The 23,200-nt window shown below is 35.9% G+C and overlaps 1 protein-coding gene across 8 annotated transcripts in view; it reads left to right on the forward strand.

Moving 5' to 3' along the window:
- Positions 1-23,200, forward strand: part of QKI (QKI, KH domain containing RNA binding) — a 149,388-nt gene that overhangs the window by 63,579 nt on the left and 62,609 nt on the right. The window lies entirely within an intron of this gene.

Raw genomic sequence — 23,200 nt, forward strand, 5'->3', positions numbered from 1 at the left:
AAAGCCTCAAATTGTTTGTAGTTGAGGCTCAGCTGGTAATCAGAATATCTCTCTAGGCAACTTTCAACAAATTTAAAATCAAAACCTTAATTACTGAGAATACTGTGATTAGAGCCTAGGGGTACTTGAACGAGATTATTGGGAAGGGGAAAGGGGTTGCAGGCATTTATCAAAAGCCAATGAATATGTAACTTTATTAAGAGCAAGGCATTTTTTGCTCAGTATGAATGTATCTTTTATTAGGTGAACAAGAAAACTAGTAAGTTGCACACCAGTTAAAGGATGTGTGTAGTGACGACTGTCCAATGATGAATAAGCAAAACATTTTTTTTGCATCTCCTTTGTCTTAAACAAATTCTGTAAAATAGGTATTGATGTGCCCACAGGGGGTCAGCCCTGTGCTCTTTAACACACTGCCAGTATCTCATTTTAGAGAGGGGTATGAAGCCCAACAGCATCAGCATGCTGGCTTGTGGCAGCCTTGGTCAACTCTGTTGGGTTTTTTCCATTTCTTTCTACTTTTAGACAGGAATCTCCCCTAGAAAGTGTGTGATGAGAGAGCACAATTCACTTTTACTTTACAAGGAAGCCATCTCATTATGATACACAGAATATTTTTCTTACAATTGCTACTTTCAGATAGAACGACCAGCAGCTATGCAGTTCTAAATTTGAAGAACTCTGTGCCTTCATCTTCTGCAGCAGCTTTGTCTGTTGCACTTCAGTCTGTATTATATGATTGGATCTGATTTATGGTTTCTGACCTACTTGTTCCAGCTTACTTGTTCCTACAATCCTGCTTACCTTGCAAGCAGAAACATAAGGTTTCATGAAAGACATGCTCTCACTTAGTACCAGTCTTGACCTTTGACTTGTGCAGAGTTCTTACAGTAAATAGATAATGCCATTTCTTTAAATTCTCAATTTTGCTGTTTTTATAGTATAGGCTAAAAAGGAATTAGAAAAACTCTGTCCTTGGTACCTGCATGAAGTTTGAGGAAAATATCAGAGGGGAAAAATTTATCTGTCTTGTGATCAGGATATTTTATTAAATTTACATGCTGCATAGTATTACATATTTGTAATATTTTTGCCTTTTAGGCTTTGAAATATCATCTAATAAACTTTGTTTTCAATGGAAAGGCTTAAACATTCTGTTTAGCTAATAAATTGATGTTAGTGACATCTGATAATACATTGTTTTGTCTTGTTGAGCAAGCTCTATTATTGCCACATTAATTAAAAGATGCTTAACTTTTATATTCTGTGTAAAGTACTATGTGTGAACAAATATAAAGTTCTGGTGCTGGCACACATGTTGAAATGAAGATATTGAGCATGTGCAAGGAAATGAAGTTGTTCTGTGTTTCAAAATGGAAGGCTGACCAGCCATCATTGTTCTTGAATTCCAGGAGTCAATTCCTTGGCTGAGGCCTGCTGCCTCTAACACATGGCTCTACATAAAAGTGTGCCAGTGCTGTTTGATGATCACACGTGTCTGTGTTGGTAGATGGTGCTTTGGAATGTCAGTTTGAAAAAATCTTGTACCTAGTTGCAAAGGTGGGGTTTTTGACTCTGTCAGTACCTTTAGGAATATTAGGGGAAAAAGTACTTTAAATGACTGGGGAAAGAGACATGTGAAAATGAGAGCAATTTCGTATTCATAATACATGACTAGAGTGACTGTCCTTTTATTTTAAAAATATCCCTTTTTGACAATACTGGTGAAGTTTCTGGAGGTAGGTCAGATGGTTATTTTTACATTTATAACTATTAGAATCCCTTGTCAGTGTCCATCCTTAAGGATGCTGTTTATTAAACTGACCTCTAGTTACTGGAAACTGACTGAGACAGTGTGGAGCAGCAGCTGAGCATGTTTGAGATGCTGGGCTCTGCTTGGTTAATTTCTGTGGCAAATCAAAGCTGCAAGTGTTTGACTGTTACATTCATTTGAATGGCCATCAACTTCCATGACTATCCATTAAAAGCCATTGTACGAGCAGGCTCCAGAGCTGAGACTGAGACATGGCTTGTACAGCATGCGTGCTGAATCTACGGCATTCAGGTTATGAATTTGGAATAGAAAATTACTGAAGGCATTCAGAATGAAGTGTTTAAGATACTACCCTGAGAACTTCACGACTTCACAAACTTCAAGGTCTTCTACAGTGACATTTCCTCTGAACACATTTTTTCATAGGCATGTATGTCTTGATTAAGTTTGATTTCTCAAACTGATCAGGCTTGGGAGGCTTTTTTCATGCTTAATTTTTGGCTACTACAATAACTGGCCTTTTATATTTAAACCAACTCTAAACAAACAAGTGTTAATGTAAACTTACATATTTGTTGTGTCACAACTGCTGTTTTAGCACTGATGTTTAAGAATATACTTAGTGGTTGATACTGCTTTGCCTTCCTTAAGGTTTAAAGGTTCATTGTAAAACATAAGATGTGCTGAAAATATTTTTTTTATAAGCTAATTTATTTTTTTTAAGTAGTGGGTATCTGAGGAAATGGGCTTTTCTGTTCCAGTTTCAAAACCTTCATTTCATTTGTAGCTAGCTATTTTGAATACATGGGGAATTGTAAAGCTGGATTTTAATATTATTATTTTTATTAAAGAATGGTTGAAGCATGGTCTTTTTCCCCAGACAAAACAGAGGCCTCTCGAGTTATATCCCTGGTAATATTTGAGCCAGTGACCCTTTCAAGAGTTTACACTATTAGCTAATAGCATAGACCAAAAAAAATCACCAAAAAAAAAAGTCCTTTTACCAGATTACTGATTTAATTATATTATTAAATGCTAAAGATTAGTGAATTTATAATTCTTTTAAATAGAGTTTCTGCTAGACAGTAGTGAAGGCAATAGATGTTATTTCTCACTGACAGCACACTCCTTTTAAGCCTGTTCTTGGGGGTTTTGTACTTCATAGTTTCTAGAGTATTATCTTTGGAATCTTACCCTCATACATCTTTTCTTTAAGTAAAAAATGTTCAGTTCACAATGACAGTAGTGACGAATGCAGGCACAACTAGCATAGTTATGTATGGGAATGCAAATTTTACAAGAGAACATTTTCCTGAAGTTTTATATAAGATTTGACAAACGCTTCTTATTTGAAGTAATTTATTTTGAGAGTATTTTCATAGCAGCCAGGGGAATGCTCTTACTTTCAAGAGCAGAATGGTTTTATTATGAAGGGGAAAAGAATTAGGTGCCTGAGGACCTTAAAAATTATTACAAGGCAATATTAGTCTTTCAGAAAAAATTACTGATACATATCTGATGCAATGCATCTTTTAAATGGTTTATTTCATACATACTTCTACCCTTTATTGGCTACATACTGACTATACCCAATGTATATTGGATATATTTCTACATGGGCTCAATACAAAGTTGAGGTTTGAGCAGATTTTAACTCTGCTAAGACATGAGTTTTCCTGTGTAATGTGAAAAGTAGCTGAAGCCTTTGGCTATGATTAACTTTGCTATCAAAAATTCATTATATGTCATTTTGTTCTGAAAGCAGTTAAATTGGTTATTGAGCTAATTAAATATGGAAATAACTGACTTTAACAAAATGCTTCTTTTTAATGCCATTAAGTACAGTGGAAACTGTGAACTGGAGAAGTGTAATCAAAGTCCTGCTAGTTGAAGTCGGCTTGTATTATGCTTTCATTACATTTGTTTTTCTGTCTGTTCCCTGTGAGAAAAAATTCTTATGAGCAAGGAGTGAGAGAATCTATATATATTTTGAAATTAGAGAAAAGTAGCACGAAGTGTAGTGGAAAAAAGTATATCAAGGGAATCCTGAATCACTGCCTGAACATCTGTGTATAAACAAGTCTGGTTTATAAATTAAAATGCTGTGTCTGTTGAACAGGAATTGACTCATCCTGTAGCATGGCAGAAGTCCTCTTTCTGCAGAATTACTCCCAAGCTTTTGTGAGGTGGGAAGCACAGTGAGTGTTAATTGTGTTCTGAAAGGTTGAGCAGGTTTCAACTCACAGCGGTTTGTATCTGGCATTTGAACAGAAGTTTTGAAAGGCTTGAGAGAGAGTGCACACAGAATTGTTTTGAGATGCTGACCAAATTGTCTGCAAACATCTATCTGCATTTTACTTTGTCTAGCAAAGCAGTGAAGCAAGGTTTAAATAATGAAAATCTACTGTTACCTGATTTTTTTTTCATGGTAGCATTTCTAACTTTTTAAAGAATTAATGCTGTGATAATCTTGCTTACCAGAAATAATTTGTTTTCAGGATTGCATTTCAGTGTGTTTGTTCAGTATTATGCAACTGTGCCTGCAATTCTCTGTGGGAAAGGCCATACTTAGTTTGAGGCTTGTGGGAATTTTCTTGTGCCTGCATGAAGATTGAGTCTCCTTCAGTGTGGGAATGGAGTTGGAGCTTGTTGTTTCAGGGGGAAAGCAGCCTGCCTGTGTGATTCCTGAGTAGCTGTCACTTCCTGGCACTTATTGGTTCTCCTCATATTTTAGGTGGTTTCTGGCAGGCAGAATACAGGCAGGTGGTTGTTTACCATAGTGGATATGGCTCCTCAGGGTCTTATTTAGCAATTTGATTGAGACTGATAGGAAGGCTCTTTAGCTTGGAGTAAAAGAGAAAGCACAAAATAAGAACCACTGCTGTTGAAACCAAATACTTAAATTACTAATTGAATATTTAGAAGATAGAGGTATTTGACTTCATGCTATTTTATTGTTTTCCAAATAGAGATAAGTAATCAAGGTACTGGATTCCTTGCCAACTGTTTGGGAGCAATCACCAAATGTAATTCGTAAAATGAGTGATCAGTTTGCCATTTAAATTTCTTTATAGATGGTGACTTTCCTTAGGTTTTCTGGCTTAGTATTAGCCTTTGTCATGCCTAGACTTGGACTGAAATGGATATTGTTAACCACAGGCTACACCTCTGCTCTGTATGGCCTACAGTACCACACATTAGGCATATGAATGAAATTCAGGTAGCTGTGTAGCTCTTAATAAGGATGTGGCAGTACCCTCACTTATCCAGCTATAGTAAACATTATTTTATTGTTCGACTTTACACTTTTAAGGTAGGGGAAGGCATTTATTGATAGATGATTGGACATTTTTTGTTAACCTTTCATAAGAGAGATTAGCAGCTTCTGTCTTATAATTTCTACGTTTTCTCACATCTTTTTAGGCAGTAAATGGGGAATGTTTTGATAAATACAGGACTCACTGAAGTGCATGCACACTGAATATATCTTTAAAAATTTGCTTACAACTCAAGCCAGTTCTGTTTAAAGTGTGTGTTAAGCATATTCATGAAAGAATGAAAGCTTATTTAAATGTTTGGTAAGGCCAAGTACACAAATCTGGTTTTCTGTTGTAGAGAACTTGTTACTCTTATAGTAGTAGAGCTCTCCAGGCAATGCTTGGAGACTGTTTAACTTAGTAGAATCTGATATTCTATGTAAATTTTCTGATTTAAGTGCCACAGTCTTGGCATGAAACAAACACAACACACAGTATTTATGCCTTCTTGGTGCATTTGTTCATGTTAGTGATTCTTGAATATAATTTGATTCATAAGTCAGTTCAGCATTACATTCCTACATGACAGACAAAATCTTGTCCTAACCTTAATAGCTTGAAATGAAGAAAACATTAGGCTGGTTTTGGGTGTTGAAAGATCTGCAAAACACTGACTGAATTCAGGCAGTAGCTTTCATGGGCCTGATAGAATGGTTTAAATGGCAGCTGAAGTAACAGGAAAACTGGCCTTAGGAAAAAAAAATGGGAATATCAAATTATTAGTTGGCTTCCTAAGAAGGTGTTACAGAATTATGTACAAAATTTGATAAGAATGGATGGAATCAGTACAGGGAGGAGATGTCTAGTCAGTATAAAAATGTCAAGAATTTGACACAGTTGCTGGGAAACACCAGGATGTTTTGATGTGTGAAGAACTAAAGTTTGTGGGAAGTGAACATATGTATAGTACTGTGGAAAGTAACCCAAAATAATTTACAGAGGAGCAGTTACATTTTCACAGCCAAAATGTGAAATGTGTGTTTTGTTTTCTTATTGAGTCTTTCATAGAATATTCTGAGTTGGAAGGGACATTTCAAGATCATTGAGTCCAACTCCTGGCCCTGCACAGGACCCTCCAAGAATCACACCATGTGCCCAGGAATATTGTCCCAAACTCTTGTTGAATTCTCTCAGGTTTGATGCTTCCCTGGGGAGCCTGAGTCTCTCTCCTTTTCCTCCCTTCTTCTCTTCCTTCCTCTTCATAATGTTCCTGCTACTTTGAACCTAGGTCAACTTTTCTAGGTTTTTTCCCATCCCTCTTTTATTAATTTCTCCCTTGTTTCATAAATTATATTAATTTTCCTTGATTTGACATAAGTTTCCTCTTCGTTCTCTCTAGAAATCTTCTCTGGATATTTTTTTCCATCTTGATCCTTGAGTAATTCCTCCTCACTGGTCATGTGCTTTATAAATTATTGTAATAGCAAGAAGGTTAATTTCTGTGGTGCTTCATTTATTCTCTGAAAATACAATTAGGTGACATGATAGTGCACTGGAATGAGTTTTGATTTCTAGCAACTCTTTATATACTTGCATTATGGTGGCAAACGATGTAAACACTGGTGTTTAGAAACAGAGTTGTAACTGGGGAGATCTGAGTAATGCAGGCAAGGAAGACTACACAAGGCAAAAGGAAATAATGACACACTTCTCATGCTAGTAACTAACAGTTAAAATTATTTAGCATGCATAAGACTGAATGGGAAGAAAAAAATCCAACAGCAAAAATATACAAAGAAAATTATTTCCTGAGAGTCAGGGTGATAATGGAAATTCACCAGTGTGCTTGCCTTGAAGTTACTGGAACATGAACTCTGAATGCAATAGCTTTTGAAGAGGTGTGGAGAGCAGACAGCCAAGTTGCTCTCACACTTGGCTAGAAGTATCTGTAGGTAAGTTGTAGGCATGACATGAGGATTGAGTAAAAATAAAAGGTTAAAGTTAATTAGTATCTCAGAATTCCTGAAACCTTTTTGATTGCCTAAAAATAGGCAATGTAATTATGAGCCAAACTGCCCTTTCTTTTAGATATAATTTTAGAAGTGTGCTAGTGGTATTTTTAAATGCACAAATGGAAGGGATTTTACTTCACGAGCAAAGAACAGCCTGTTAGAGTGCCTTTATCTGGCATGTGGGCAGTGAGTGCATATAACTTGAATGTTTGGATGTAAATTCTGATGTAAATTATTATACTATTTTTTTCTGTCTAGTAAATCTGATGTAGGTGTGACTTTGTTCCTAATCTTCCTGTAGTGTTCTGTGATCAGGTGCTGTGGCACAGGGTTGATACCATTGTTTCCAGTGAGGGCAGCTTTTCATGGAGTTGGATGTTCTGGTATGGGGTTATTTAACTCTCTGGATGGTTTTTTTGAAATTATTTTCTTCTATATTGATTGGTTGGTATTGTAGTGATTTCTTTGTTGGATTATTTTTACACTGTGATAGTGAAGCAGTGACAGCGCTGGGTTCATTCTATGGTAAAGTTGCTGTGAACTTCAGCAATTGCACGTTTCTCTTGAATAAGAAAGAAATAGTTTTCTGAAAGGTGGGACTCATAATTAATAACATCTCTGCCACTGCTTGTGGGCTCTGGAGGATTTTTATAAATGTATGTCTGGACTGTTCAGTCCTGAGCCACACAGAAACAATTAATACTTGTGTGGCAGTCAGAGTGATAAAGAATTGAAAACCACATTTAGCTGACTGAATGCACCTGAAATACCTGACTGTTTTAATTGATCCACGTGAAGGAATTATTTCAGAGCTGCTGTAGATTCTGAGCTACTGATTTCAAATGTTGCCATATTTGTAACCATATGTATTGAAGGGAAATTAATTTTTAGGCTTTTGGGGGTCTTGGCAGATATTTTTATTGGCTTGCTGAACTTGTGAAATATACTATTGCTGATACATAGTTTCAGGAACTAAAAGCTAGCAGTTGACCAATTTTATATTTAATATTAAATTTTATAGAGAGAAATAGAGAATTTTCTGTGGTGATAAAGTATGTTGTAGTCATTTTCCATCTAGTAAGTGATCCATAAATGACCCAGCAGTCTTTGAGGTGGCTGTGAGATACTCCTGTGTTTCAAATTGACAGTGCTGGAATCGAATGTTCACTTAAATTTTTGACTGACAAAAAGACCTAGAACTTAAATCTGTTAGCTCACATTGACTCACAACAGCATGAATCAGAAAAGGTCTTAAGATAAGCTGTATTACAAACCAAAATAAGTGATAAATTTTGAAGTTACATGGTTTGAAATACTGAAGCTACTCTGGAAATTAGTATGCAGTGAGGACACAAGGCCACTGCAAATACTAAAATTGGTTTTTGCAGCCTGACTAGTGGAATTTTTCAGTATCCAGCCTTTTAAATGATAAGTTCAATTTAGCTTGAAATGTATCTTTTTGGAATAGTTCATTTGGTAGTAAAATTAACCCTCCTTAAAAAAAACACCCCACAGTTCTCCATTTCTAAGAAAAATCAGATATACTCCTGCAGAAACATTTTGAAGAGGAAAACACATTTACTATTGATTTCTGTTTCTGCTCTTTTAAGGAAGTCTGATTTGGTTATTGCAGGCTTCAGACCTTTTACTTGCAGTCAAATATATGGTTCATGACTTACAGTAAAAGAATCTACCAGGTAGAATAAGGTGTAATGATTTTAATTGTCATACTTGGCATATTACTTGTGTTCCTGTTAAACTCACTTGCAGCTGGCTGATTCTGCAAGTTGGAGTATTAAGCATCATAAATTTCATTGGCCAATGCTGTATCACCAATCTTGCCAGAAGCAGAAATTGGCAGGAATGTGGCATTTTGAGCATGCTCTTTGGATCCTGATATTTCACAGCAGGAGATACAGCATTTTCCCAGTGTCTTCTTGGAGGACCATGGGAGAGATGAGGGAGTGTTTGCAGGAAACTGGGAGGGAATTATTCGTGCTCCCCTGTCAGCTGTATCATTTTTTAGTCAGGCTTTAATGGGTAGGAGTTCAAATACACAGGTTATGTTTGCTGCTCAGACAGTTGTTTATAGTGACCTGTAGGGAAGAAGCAACAGAAGGAATATAAACGTTGCATGGGCAACAACAGCAAGCTGAGTTTTACCTTACTGAAGGCAATGAGTTTTACCTTACTGGCTGGCCAAATAAGGCCCCTGTATTGCAAGGGAAGGGAAAGAGAAAATCACATTGAGCATTTAAGGGGAGGAAAAAAAAAAAAGGAAATGTGAAGACCCTCAAAATGTCTAATAATTTGTCACATACATATTTAGCTGTTAGCTCATAAATGTCAGTTCTTGTAAAAAGCCTTTCCAGCTTTTTCTTGGAAATTACTTTTGCAGAATGTTTTGGGGCCTACAGCTGGGCTGCAGAGCTAAACTGAATTTTTGCAGGTTTTTGAACACACCTCTGAATCAGGCATCTCTTGTAATTTTTGCTGCTTTCCTGGCCTTGAAAAAGGATCTGTGCTCCTGTGAGAGACATCTTGAAGGGTGGTTGGTGATCATGGAATCAGCTAGGGAAGCATTTATTTACTTCAGTTACCTGGCTTGAAAGCTCACCCTGAGGAAAGAACTGCTTCAGCTTCCCCTGTTGGTGTACATTTCTGCACAGCTCAGTCACTTGAACACAGGGGCTTGCTTTTAGGGATCTTTTTTTCCCCCTCCTGTTAGCTTGGAGGTGATTGGTGATCTTTTAGAGAAACAATCTACCAACCCCTGCCCCCATCTCATTTTATTCTTCTGTTTTAGAGTTTTGCAAGAACAAGTTTTCATGCTGTCAGTGGTTGTCCATAGCTGTGGGTAAGACTGTTTTGTAGACCAATCCATATGGTTTTGCAGTAGTTGCTTTTTCCTGGTCTCTTCAGAGCTGTTGCCAAACATGCTTTCCCACCATTTTAACCAGTGATCAGTGGATCTCAAGCTGTGGACTTCATCCAAGTGAAATATGTCACAAAGAACCAAGGACCTATATGTGGTTTAGATGCATGGGAAATTCTAAGTCTGTAATAGAAAGTATCTGTGGGCCTTCAGGGGAGAAAAAGATAAAGGACTGGTGTCAAAATGGCTGTTCCTGCCAAAACTGTACTAAAACTATACCAAAACTATACACATCATTTCAAATAGTGACTTCCTTTCTGCGAGCATATTTGTAAGATACAGTGAAAAACTTGGTAGTAATTCAGAATCGATTTTCTATATGGGATGAAAAAATACTGGTATTTACAATTCAGTGATTTTAGCTGTGACATTTACTACTAACATGTTTGTCATTAAATATATAAACAAATGAGTTTTGGTTAGTTTGATGATGCAGTAAGTTTCGATATTGATGACAGCAGTGGTGGGGAAAATGCCCAAAGAAGATGATACGTAGTGTCAACTTCGTTATCCACTATCATGAATATATTCAAGTAATTGTAAGATCGATTTCGCTCCCTGATGAGCGGTGTTCTGAGTAATGTGCACTCCTATTGCTTCTAAAACACTGATAAATGCAATCTGTTGGAATGTTTTTAAGACAATAGCTATTTAATGAATAGCTTGTGTGTACAGGAGAAAAGAATAAGCTTGATTGCTTACAATCTGACATTTGAAAAAGCATTTTTTTGGATCTCTTGTATTTGCATATCTAATTGCTATGTAATCAAAACTAAGTGAACTGTAGCTGCTTGAAACTAAAAAATGAAAGGCAATCATCTTTAAAGGGGAAGATATCCCACTCATACGCAAGCCTGTCTGAATATTAGAATTATATTCTTCTTGTGTTTAATTATAGGTGTCTGACTGAGCAGTAAATTTATGCCTGTGTATTAAAGGAGTGAATGTGACCCTGAAACATCAGCTTTCCTTTGTTGAAGCAAAGCATTCGCATTGAGAGAACTTAACAGTGTTGTGTATTTTGGTGATAAGGGATTGTGCCAGAGTGGCTGTTAATTACCTGCTTTGTTTGATATGGAAAGTAGTGGTTCCACACTTTTCTTCCCACCACTGACAGTGCTCAATTAAAACTTGTATTAAACAGTGATAATGCCCTCGTTTATCTGGTGGAGAAGACGTGAGGTGAAAAAAATTAACAGGATATTTTCATCTGTTTGGAGACGGCTTTGGTTTTCCATGAACCTAGTGACAGGAAAGAAAAATTAGTTTTGCCCTTTTTTGTATGGTGAGGTTTGGTTATTTTATTTGTTATTTAAATCTTTGTGGCTCTTGCATCCTGCTGTTTAATAACAATGGCTGTAGTAGAAGTGGAAAAAAAAAGAAACATCACCTGCAGTATTAGGGTTGCAAATTTGAAAGATGCTTGCTCTGTGTTGTTCCTTCTCATTCCTCTGTGTGAAGCATCGGTTCCCATTGGTCATTATTTCAGTGGTTTTGAAAATCTATTGTATCATGACATGGCACCTTACATATCTTACACAGCAGATTTTATTTTTTTTTTAATTCAAGTTTTTGACTCAGTTTTTCTATTCCAAGTATATGAAGCATGTTTCCTAATGCAGTCTGAGATGGACTTCTCTAAGCAGCAGCTATTTTTTGCATATCTGAACAGAAATAACAAGGAGGAGTAAAGCAAAGAAGCTGGCATAGAAGATTTGGTAGTCTTAGTTTATTTCAGATACCAATGCTGAAGAATAATCTAACAGTGAAAATATACAAATTATATCAGTAGGCAGTAAGAAAGGGTATAAAATTGTTATAGTAACTTAAATGTTTTTTATTTCATTTATCCAAAGAAATTAAGGAATGGGTTGGTTGCTTTCCTTCTGAAATTTGGAAGGTCTGTGTTCAGCAAGCTTGAACAGCTTTATTGTGGAGTGAAAGCTGAATGTTTGATGCTAGATTAATTTGGCCAAAAATGTGAAACAGTAAGTGAAAAGGAGTAATTACTGTAGCAGCTTTAAAGCGTGTACACGGAATTCTTTTGAGGAGCTCAGTGGATATGGCAGTGCCTGGTAATTCAAGTAGAACTTCAGAGCTTCAGCTATTAGGTGAATAGAGGTCACATGCAGAGTAAGAGTGGTTGCCTGCAGTAATTAGGCACAATTAATAAAGTTTGCCCAGAAGGCATATTGCGCACACTGAATGGTTTGCAGTAATGACTGGTCTTAGAGATAACCATACACAAACAAACAAAAAATCATTACAGATAAAACAGTTTCTTAAAAGAATTTATAAGGTGTGGACTTGAAAGATTTTCTTGTTTCCTGAAAACCTAAACAGAATGTCATTGTTAAAGAGCAGAAAGCTACATTTTATTTTGCAGTGGAACATTGTAATGCCACAGGATGCAGGCAAAGTGTTGTGAAAAATCAGGCCTAGAAAAAAATTGTTGTAATTATGTGAATTGAACATGGTTTACAGAAAGAGCACTAGAAAACCTACTTAGATCATAACTGGCATGCTTTTAAAATAGTCTGCTTTTCTTTTAAAGTAAATTAAAAGAATTTTAATTCTGGGCATACTAACTGATAAATTTCATTAAATTATTGTGTTTAATAATAACTTTGCTACATGATTATTGGTTACATTTTCTGTAGGTAATTCATAAAGTCAATAAATGTAGATTAGTTCCTACTTACAATTGCCCTTTCATGCCAAGTAAACAGTGATAAGCATTAAATAAGAACTTGATAAGGTGTTTTATGATCTGTCATTTTGAAGTGCAGTTATCTCTGTCTGATTCTGTAACAGTTTTTTCCGGTTTTCTGTTTTCTGCACTGTAAGAAAACCCTGTGGAATGTGAGTTTGACCTGCATTTGGATTAGCAGACGTCCTTCATGGCACAGCAGTTCTGCAGCAGTGTTGGTGTAACTGTGTTAGCTCATCCATTTAGGATTAGGTTCTGCAGTGGTTAGAGGGGTTCCTCTGCTCAGACATTGAATGGTCATTTCACTTTTCAGGTGAGCACTGCAGCCCACACTGTCTAGCCACAGACAGTTTTTGTAATTCCAAAGCCACTCCATTAAGGTTTGCTCAGACTGTCATGCATTCAGTATAAATTCCCAGCCTCAAATAAAGTCAAAGACTCTTGTTCTTCCAGAATGAATAGTCTTGAATGGACATACTGTACTTTTTGTTCCCTACAAAGAAAATGCAACAAGGCTGTCACATTTTCTGCTTAAATTGTTTTGATTACATTTCATTGACTTTGCTCACTGGAAAAAAAATTCATTAGCATTTTTTGAGTATTTTCTTCGTTATGTAGTTCATTACAATTTTGAGGAATTCTTTCTTGTATTTGCTTTTAGAGAAATTCATTTCCATGTACAGTATTTTTAAATAATGTTGTAATATCCAATTTTGAATAGATATTATTTTGCTATATTTTCATATAATCTCTTCATGCAGATCTTCTTGAAGAGAGGAAAATTTCTGTGTTGAAATTATATGCTGTGTTAAGATGTGGAAAAGAATGGAACTTTACAATTGCCTTTCTTGGACCATTTTTGACTAGCATGCTTTCCCTTTATGTTCTTTACTATTCTCGTAGGACTGGCAGTTCTTTTTGGCAGGAATTGCTGTGTCTGATTGTGCTCCAGAATGAAGTTACTAAGTCTAAGACTGAATAGGAATTCCCTTTTCCAGTCTTGAGATTTTTGGGGTTTTTTTCCCATTTGAGAAATGCCAGCTGCAGTGTACAAATACGGTAATTTTCTGTACTCACCCCATGGACAGTTTTTCCCAAATTTCATTAAAATTTTGGACAAAAATAATTGTGTTAAGTTATACACTTGGTCAAATTGGAAAAGTTCACTTTCTTGGGAACTCTGAAAAAAAAGTTTAACTTTTCTACCACTAAGCTTTGGGACATGAAAAATCTAGAAGCTGAGAGCTTTCAGCTCTCCAAATAATCATCCAGAAGAACACTGTTAAGCATTCTGTTGACAGGGTTTATGTACCACAGAGGAAAATTCAGACCCTCTATCTCCCCCTATAATATGAGTTGATGGTACTTGTCATTTGAAATATATATACACCTGCTAAACATGCTTTTTTCTTTCTGATGAAAACAGTCCTGCTGAAAGCATGTCGTAAAACTTGGGTTTTATTGCAGAGGTACACAATGAATCATAATTTCCTGCAGGCTCAGATCCTGCCTATGTAGGATCAACAACAAAAAACTGAAAATGTGAACGATATTTTATTTATGGTTGGGACCTATAGAGTATGTCTCACATTTGTACTTGCAGGTTTTGGCTGCATATCAATGTACTTGGTGCATCTGGTATTTGAAGTATTCTCTCTAGTGAGGTCACTCTGAGCACAGCTATCTAAGATTTTTTAAAGTACTCAGCAATGATATTGATGTTCTTTATCCCTTCTGTCCATTTTTTTAGCCATTTGGGCAGTTGAGAATGAGGTTAAGGTGTAAAATTTTAAAATTTACGTGAGAGAAAGTAAGGAGAATTTACCAGTTAGCCCCTGGTGTATCTGTGCCTCAAAGCTAAGAATTTTCTTTGAATCAGATTTTGAGTAATAGAGATTTCTCTTAGAGAAAATGTGAAGAATCCATCTAGAAAGAAACTTTAATTCCGTATATGAGCGGAGTCAAGTTATGATGACCTTGGATACGCTCTAAACCAATTTTTAATGATTACTGTCAGAGTAGTGCTTTTTCTATTGAAAAGTAATGGCCAATGATATATTGAAGGCCAGATTAAATCATCCTGACTATTCCTTCTGGTCAAAGTCTCTAAAACTCGGAAAAAATTACTAGGAGATAAGCTTAAGTATAAAAAGAGGCATAATGGGTAAGATGTATAGAATAAAATTTCGGTATAGTATAATGTACTGTCTAATTTATCAAAATCTTACAGAGATCACAAAATCTTTTGTTATACCAATACATATGTATATACACTGTGTTTGTGTGTGTGTCTATGCTGCTGAAGTAGATAACAATTCTGTGATCAAGTTGCATTTTACGTGTTTGGGGTTCCCCCCCCACATCTGGTTTTGTGCATCATAGACTTCGTACTTTCCTATATGCTAAAATGAAAATAGCTTGTTGGTAAAGATCAAGCTAAAATTTTGGTACTCCAGTATGATTTGTTTACATCTAATCTTGGAGAACTAAAATGTTAATCACGTAGAATTTTTTTTTCTTGGTACATTAAATGCTGTTACTTTGGTCATAGTGTGTGACATGTCTGTAATATCCAGTCGTCATTAATCCTGAGCAGTATTCAGCAACAAGTTTTAGTGATTAGAGTAGCAGTCTTTTGTTGTGTGTCTTGTTATTTGCTTTAAATTAGAAAAACTAAAAAACTAAACTTCCTGTAAACAGGCAGGGATTTGGGGGATTTTTTTGCTTGTTTCAAAAAAAGAAGTAAAGTATGCTCACCTGTGCAACCAATTTGAGACTCTGCAAAGCAGTTATTAAAAAGGAAGTGAGGCAACACAGACAACAGGAAATGCAGCGAGTATAAGATGAACAAAATTAGGCCTGAGGGATCAGGAGGAAACTGAGAACACGGTGTTAAGTCTCCACAAAATTGTGACAATAGTTGCAAAAGGTTTTTTTTTTTTTTTCTAATGTTTATTTATCTGTGATTTTTCCAAGTACATTTTCTAAGATGATAAATTTTCTTGCTTTCTGTAACTAAGTTTTTTTGTATTAATATGGATGTTTGAATTCTAGTCTGTTCACTCTGTTCTGCATGCTAGCATTTACAGTGTTTAATAGTGTTAAGAGCCATTTTATTAGGATGGGGTTGAACATTAGGACATACAGAACTTGCAGACTGCATGGAATTATGTCCTGGAACTGTGTGTGGTTGGTGACATACCACCACAAAAACCCCAAGCTTAGTCCCGTGTGTAAAGGCAACATTCAAAATATACAAAGTGAAAAGCTCAGTGTGGAGCTTTATACTATGATTTCTGTACCTGGAGTTTCAGGTGTTATGTGCTTATTCAGAGGTAATTTAGCTGCTCTTTGGACTCTTGGTGAACATAAGCAGTGCAAACTTTCTCCTTTGGTGCGATTCTTTATTATCTTAGTGCCTTTTCTTATATAGGTATTTTAGAAAAACTGTTGCATGCCTGTGTTTTTGAATATTTGTGGCATTTTTGTGAACTGTTGCATCGTCAGATTTAAGGGGTTACTTATTGGTATCTTCAGAGTAATGAACTAGCATCTCCTGCCTAAAATGGGACGTTTTAAAACTCCATTAGGTATGTTATCCTGCATGTTGTATCATGTTAGAACAAGCTATTAAAAGAGATTAAATGTATTTACGTGCCCAAATGAAAAGATCCCGTCTTGCTTTGAGATACCTCATCTTTTTCTGATGTTCTTTCTTCATCCATTGATTTGTCTGTGTATTTCATGCTGTTGGTCTCCTTTAAGTTTTTTATAGATAATGAGCTTATGTCTACTTTTTATTTTGCATACTCTGCAATTGCAATACACACCTTCCTTGCCTCGTGAAGCTTGACTGTTGGTGTGCTAAATAGTTGTATGTTATGTACTAAGTCAATAAAGTTTTAGTGCAGATGGTTTCCACCTTTTTGTCCCCATCACAAGGATGTGACATCCTACAAAAGTGGAATAAATCATATTAGCTCTGCCTGCAGGGTAAGGCTTGGGGGCAGAGCAGGGAGGAGGATATGGAGGTTATACTGTGTATGCTTAGCTGAGCATTGGAAACTTGAGTTTTACTTTTGTTGAGTATTAGAGTAGCTTGTTGAATAATTAAAATGTTCTTCACTAGCAGGGGGAAAAAATCCTATCAACAGCTTTCACTGATGATTTTTCTGACTTAGGCAAGCACTTTTTTGTGAAGGTGTCTTTTCCTGTGAGACCATATTGTTTTGCAGCAAGAAGTTTGAGTATACAGTTTAAGCATTGTTTTTAAATTACAGCAGAAGATTAATTTATTTCAAATTCCTGTGGAGAATAGCATTGAAACTGATAGTTGAGGTACTTTGATTTTTACTTGATTACTTAGATTTATTTTTTTCCCCAAAGTCAGTCAGACACTTCTGCCCTGTAACATTTAAATAGGGTTTAATACTTTGTATGAGGTAATTGCACAGGCAGAAGAGGTATCAAGATAAATAGTTGTATATGTACTATATGTTGCATAGTAAAAAGAGTACTAAAACCATAATTTAAACAAAAAAGTAATATGTTTGTATCATTCATATGTTTGGTAATCTTAAAGTGATTCTACACTATATAAATAGACTTTTCCTTAAGAAGGCGATAGAGTGGATATTGAAGTAACCAAAGGTATCCTTAAATTAGAATTTAATTCAAAGTGTCTTTGCTTAAATTTGCATCAAATTATGCAGGATTGAAGAGGCTCACACACTCTTAAGCAGAGTAATGCCTGAGCTCTAATCATATTAGTAGTCCTCAGAGGACAAAATATTCTCTCTCTTGCAAATTCTTGAAGGTTTTCTGTGAGTGGTGTGGCACTATGTTTGGATTGATGTGATGGTCAGTTCCCATTAAAGGCCTTAGGACATCTGTTCCCACTGCTCCATGAGCATCCTCAGGAGTCAATTGAGTTTGTGAGTTCCCTAAATTGGCCCCTGCACAATTGTCTGAGCAGCAGGGGCAGCTCAGTGGAAGCAGCAGAGTCAGGGCTGCTATTTTCAGTGACAGCTGGTTGTTAAATAGACTCAACCTGCAAAGTTAAACTTCACCTTCACATTCCATGATATGAGACACATGAGTGTCTGTATTAAAATATTGTCACTTTAACTTCTAGCTTGCTATGTCACCATTTATTTCACCCAGAGGAGTAAGCACTTTTTGATGAAAATAATTCTTGTTCAACAGAGAAGAGAAAAAAAATCAGTCATTTTGTGATTTTTTTTTCTTCATAGCTTCGAAACAGATTTTTGTGTGATCTTGAAATCTGATTCTTTTTAGAACTCTGTAAGTAATTTCTAAATGAAACATCATTTTCTTAATGGTAGTTCATTTTTAAATCAAGACTTTCCCCCAATATTTTAAAGAAACATGAACTTTATTGCTTTTTTCATTATTTTATTTAGTTCCATTCTCTGTCTATAATTTGTATATGGGGAAACAAGAAACCCCTACCAAACATGCCCCTTCCACCAACCAAAAAATCACAAAAGCAAAATATACCAAAAAAAAACCCCAAACACAAACCAACTGTCCCAAAACCCACAAACCAAAATAACCCCTTTTCAATTATGCTGCTGGACTATTTAGTTAAGTGCCAGTATTGTTTGAATTGGTGCCTTTTGTTTGTTGCAGCTGGAGAAGTAACATTATAATAGTTGATAATGGAGAGCTGAGTTGAGTAACAGACCTGTGGTAAAGATTCTCAGGTCTTTGGCCTGTCTAATGTTGGTTTAGGATTTCAGAAAGATCACATTCCATGTGTGTAATAATGAGGACCTTCAGCCAGTTCACTGATTTGACTTAAAAGATTGACTACAACCTGTACTGGTTGAGTGTAGTTTTTCATTGATATATCATCTATGAGAATTTGTTGTCTTAAATAGATTCTAAGGATGTACTTTGGCTATATTGTCCTTATTTTTAGGAATTGTGCTTTTATTTTTTGATGACTACATGTTTTTCATAAACAGCATTTTAAATTTCCCTTTTTACAAAAAAAAAATTAGACTTTCCTTTTTCATATATGGTAATTACCTAGTTGAAGTGGGTGGAATGAATAGGAAAGGGCTTTGAACAATTTTTTTGAATGGAAATACATGGTGCCATCCCATCTCACTTAATACTAATGAGCTATTCTATTTGCCCTAGCAGTAATGGGCATTAGTTAAAACAAACCATACTCTTTGCTCCTTTGCATCTAGCATAAATTTTAATTTTATTTTTACTAGTGCTATGAGGTGAAATATGCTAATTTTTAGGAAATACATTGCAGCAGCTTTTCTGTTCTGATAAGTGCATCACTACAGCATATACAGGAAATGTCTTACAGGCTGTATTAGTAGAGGAAAAGAAAGGCATGTTTGTCTCCCTTTTATAGCTAGCCAGTTCATGGATTTTTCAGTTTTCCATTTGCAGAGAACTTGTACCATTTTTTTTTTTTTTTACTTACTTTCTTATTTTGAACCATAAAGAGTCCCTGAAAAGGACTTGAGTTTTCCCCAATTGTCTTTCATCTTAAAATTTTTAAAATACACCTCAGTCAAAGTTCTGGGGTTTTTTCAGTTTTTTTTTTTTTTTTTTTTTTTTTTCCTTTAGCATGCATAGTGTTAAAACATTCATTTGTGTGCAAATCACAAATAGTGGTAGTGCAAGAATGTTTAACTCTGGAAAAGGATTTTGTGTTATTCATCAGCCAAATGGAGGAGAACTTGAAGAAGTAGGTGTGAGGAGAAAAAAAAAGTTTGTTCTTTCTTCTGTGACTTAGGTTCTGTTGATTCTTGCACTGTTTTTCCTTTACTTGGTTGTCTTATATTATCGCTTCTTGAAATTTTAGTCTCAAGTGTAAACAAGCAGGAATAATTAATGTCCATCACAGGGTAAAACAAAGCCCTAATTCCAACTCTTCATGCCTCTCAAACATCTTAAAGAAGCAAAATAGGGCACAAGCCCAATGTTTTTTTGCTTTTCAGGTCTCCTTTAAGAGCAGAGACAGCCATGATGCAGCAATTTTGGAGGTAGAGGCAAGTAAATGTTTTACTTCTTGTAAACATTCCAGTGAGTTTTTGCAAATCACCTGTATATTTGAGGAGATTCTGGTTGAAAAAGAACTCAGCCTCTCCCCCTTTCCTAAATTTGCTTTGTATGGTTCTGTGTGAGGAAGAATACATTTAAGCTTGTATTGATTATAGACAGGTTTCACATCAGTTGCACACTGCTGCAGAACCCAACTGGTGTAAAACTATGTAGATCTAATATTAGAAAGGTTCTAATATTAAGGTCTAATATTAGAAAGGTGATAAAAATTGTTAAAGTTTTTTCTTTTGAACTGACCTACTTAATGGAAATTTGTTGGGTAGGTCGTAAGTGATTTTCTTCTTAGAGAAATAAAAATAATGTAGATTGTTTCTTGCCTCCAGCTGCTGGTGTTCAGCTCTTTGGCGTTCTCACTTTGGATATTTGAGCAGCCTCTTATGCTCTGTAGAAAACCTGTGACTATTTCTGTGCTAGGGATGTTTCTGAAAGCTCATGTTGAGTTTCTCCTGATGGCATCACATCATCTTGAAGCCTTTATTAGAGGTACAGGAAAGAGCTATCCATCTGTTTCACTAATTTTTTTTTTTTTTTTTTTTTGGACCTTCCTATTCCTTATTGTGACTAAAAGGCAGAGAGTTTGCATCGTTGCATAAAAATACAGGACTAAACATTTGGGAAAGCTTTGCTAAATTTCTGTTTTGGGAGGCAGGAAGGAATGTTCTAGTTCATATTAGAAGGTTACAGTTGGAACAGCAGAGAAGCTAGATTTTGGTCAGACAATGTGACAGAATAGTTCAGTGGGCATAAAAAAAATAAATTGCTAGTTAATAAGCTGTATTGATCTAAATTAGTACCTGTGCCAGTTTGAGAAGGGAGAGGATGGGAAAAAGGAGGTGGGAGGTCAGGACCCGTCAGTTGGCAGTAAATCCTTGTCGTCTCTTGGAAATGCATTTTGAGAAAAGCTGTAATGCTTGTGCTTTTCTGAAGAAGAGGAAACATCTATAGTGAAGAAATTGACCTTTCTTCTACCTGTCTCTCAAGGATGTGAGCAAAGTGTGTAATTATTTTTGTCTTCAATTCATGTACAAAGCTGTCTTATTTTCTAAGGTGGATGAAACCATTGTAAAATGTAAGAAAAGCTTCCACATAATGACCTTTTCTACCCAGTCTTATCTCCTTCAACTTTTATAATTCAGAAGTATATTAGGTTAAACTTTAAAACTTTCATTTGATTTTTGTGGGGGCAGATGAGCGTGCAATCTGAAAACGTATATAATGGATATTTTAATGAAAGAATCTTGTAACTTGTCTTTTGGAGAGCAGAAGCAGTTTGGTTTTTTAATAATTTTTTGCATGTTTCTGATAGTGTACTGGAATTTGATTAAAAGTTGCTCTTTTTAGAAAAGTGACTTGGGTAGCACATCAAGGATTTACTTTGTTTCTGTAGTTTCATACAGTAATGACATTCTGTTTGCCTCTTTTAATCTGTCCTGTATTAATGATATTTATCTCTGAATTATTATCTTTGGTAGCTCAGGGAAACAGCTAGTTGAGGGAATGTGTTGAAAAAAACAGAAGTTAAAATTTTTCTTAAACAGCCTTAATTTTGCATATTTTGGCGACTTGCAGTGGAGCTGTGATAATTTGGTTAGTTACAGATCTTAGTAGGCACACTCAGTTTTACTCAAAATGAGTGAGGATGTCAGCAAATTCATTATGTAATGAGTTTTTTTAGAAAATTACATTCATTTGGTGAATGTTTCTGTACATTCTACCAGAATTTGTGGGATTCAAAATGTTCTTGTGAAACCAGTTATCTTTTTGGAAGGATGATGTTTTCTACACAGCAGTTGTAGGACTGCTACTTGAATGGGATCTTGAAGGATGCACATCTAGACGTTCTCTCCTGAAGGCAGCATACATATAACTATTGTGGTATTTGACTTTGAATCAGAATTATGACTAGCTTTCACTTTCTTTTGTGCTCATGTTATGAGCAGGAGGTTTCTTAAATATTGTTTTCTAATTTAAAAAGTGGACATAATTGTCATAATTACTCCTTCACAGAAGTTATTTATTTCATTAATTTCACAAGTTTTGGGGTTTTTTTTTAAATGTGTTGGACAGATGCTATTTCTAGAGCTGATGCTAGTGTACAGTATTGTAAATGAACTAAAAATTTGTGGTTTTCAGCTCATTAAGTGTAGACATTGAATGAAAACTTCCAAACCCAGACCTTAAGGACAGATTGATTGAAGGACCAGGGAACTCTGTGAAAACCATCAGAGAGTGTATGAAGAGCTGAAATGTTACAGTTGTAATGCTATGCACTGGCCTTTTTTTTGGCTTTTTTTTTCCTTCTTTTTGGTAGTGTTTGTTTGTTGGAAGGGTTCACTTAATTTTTGTTTACTTTGGATTGGGGTGTTTTGTTTTTTTTTTAGTGGTTGTGTTGGGCTTTTTTGTTTGGTTGTTTTTTTATCACCACTGGATTGATGCTATCTGAGCAGTGAAGGGGGATCCTGAACATCCATCATTCCTGTGCTGTAGGAAAGGTTCCCCTAATATACTACCAGCAGTATTCTCAAAAGTCATTTAATGTCAGTGCCAAGATGGCACTCAGCTATAGAGTGTTTGCCCTGACTATTACTATGTTTTAATCCAGCCTGGGGAACATGTGGCATGTGCTGGAATACTCCTCCTTCTGTAGTCATCCTAATCAGTAGAGTAGTTGCATTAAATTGCTTGTAAAGAAGGTTGGAACAGTGGTCACACTTCTGAGTTATCTAGGTGGTAGCTTGGTTGTGTCAATTCTCATGTAATTGTAGCAAGGATTTGAGGCAACTGCTGCAATAGATGTATAATTACAGACTGTGTGCAAGGTTTCAGTCTTAAATACAAGGAGAACTTGTGTGCTGAGATTATTTGAGTCAGGAGTTCTGAATTCTTTCAAGGACTCAGCTTTAGTTTGTTAGCCAGTGTTTATTGTTAGTTCTGTACTCAGTGGAAAATTTGATTTTTCTGTATTCTTCATAAGAGAATTTCTTTTTTTTTAGTATGTTAGTTTACTTAATTTGCATTAATATCCCCTGTGAAACGACACATTTTTAAGAAGATTCTAAACCTCTCTGTCTAGGTGAACTTTATTTTAGAGTTAATCACTGTGCTGTGAATGACGGGGCTTTTTTCTTTGACACACCCTTGCTTAAATGCATGGGACATAGTGTGCTAGTTTCTCAGGTAAGCAACTGAGATAGCATTTGTAGTGGAAGGAAGCTGATTGCTCTGCAGGCCTAACTCGGAGTGGAAACTGAGTTTTCAGAATATTTACCTTCTGCTAGGAGTGTAGGTATTGCGGTAAGATTACCTGTGGTGTTTGTGGCGCTTGCAAATGCCCGCGTGTCCCCTGGGCAGTGAGAGCGAGGGGCTCAGCGCCCTTTGGGAGTGCCTGGGCTGCTGTGT

This window comes from Ammospiza caudacuta, chromosome 3 (assembly GCF_027887145.1).
Source record: "Ammospiza caudacuta isolate bAmmCau1 chromosome 3, bAmmCau1.pri, whole genome shotgun sequence".
NCBI lineage: Eukaryota > Metazoa > Chordata > Aves > Passeriformes > Passerellidae > Ammospiza > Ammospiza caudacuta.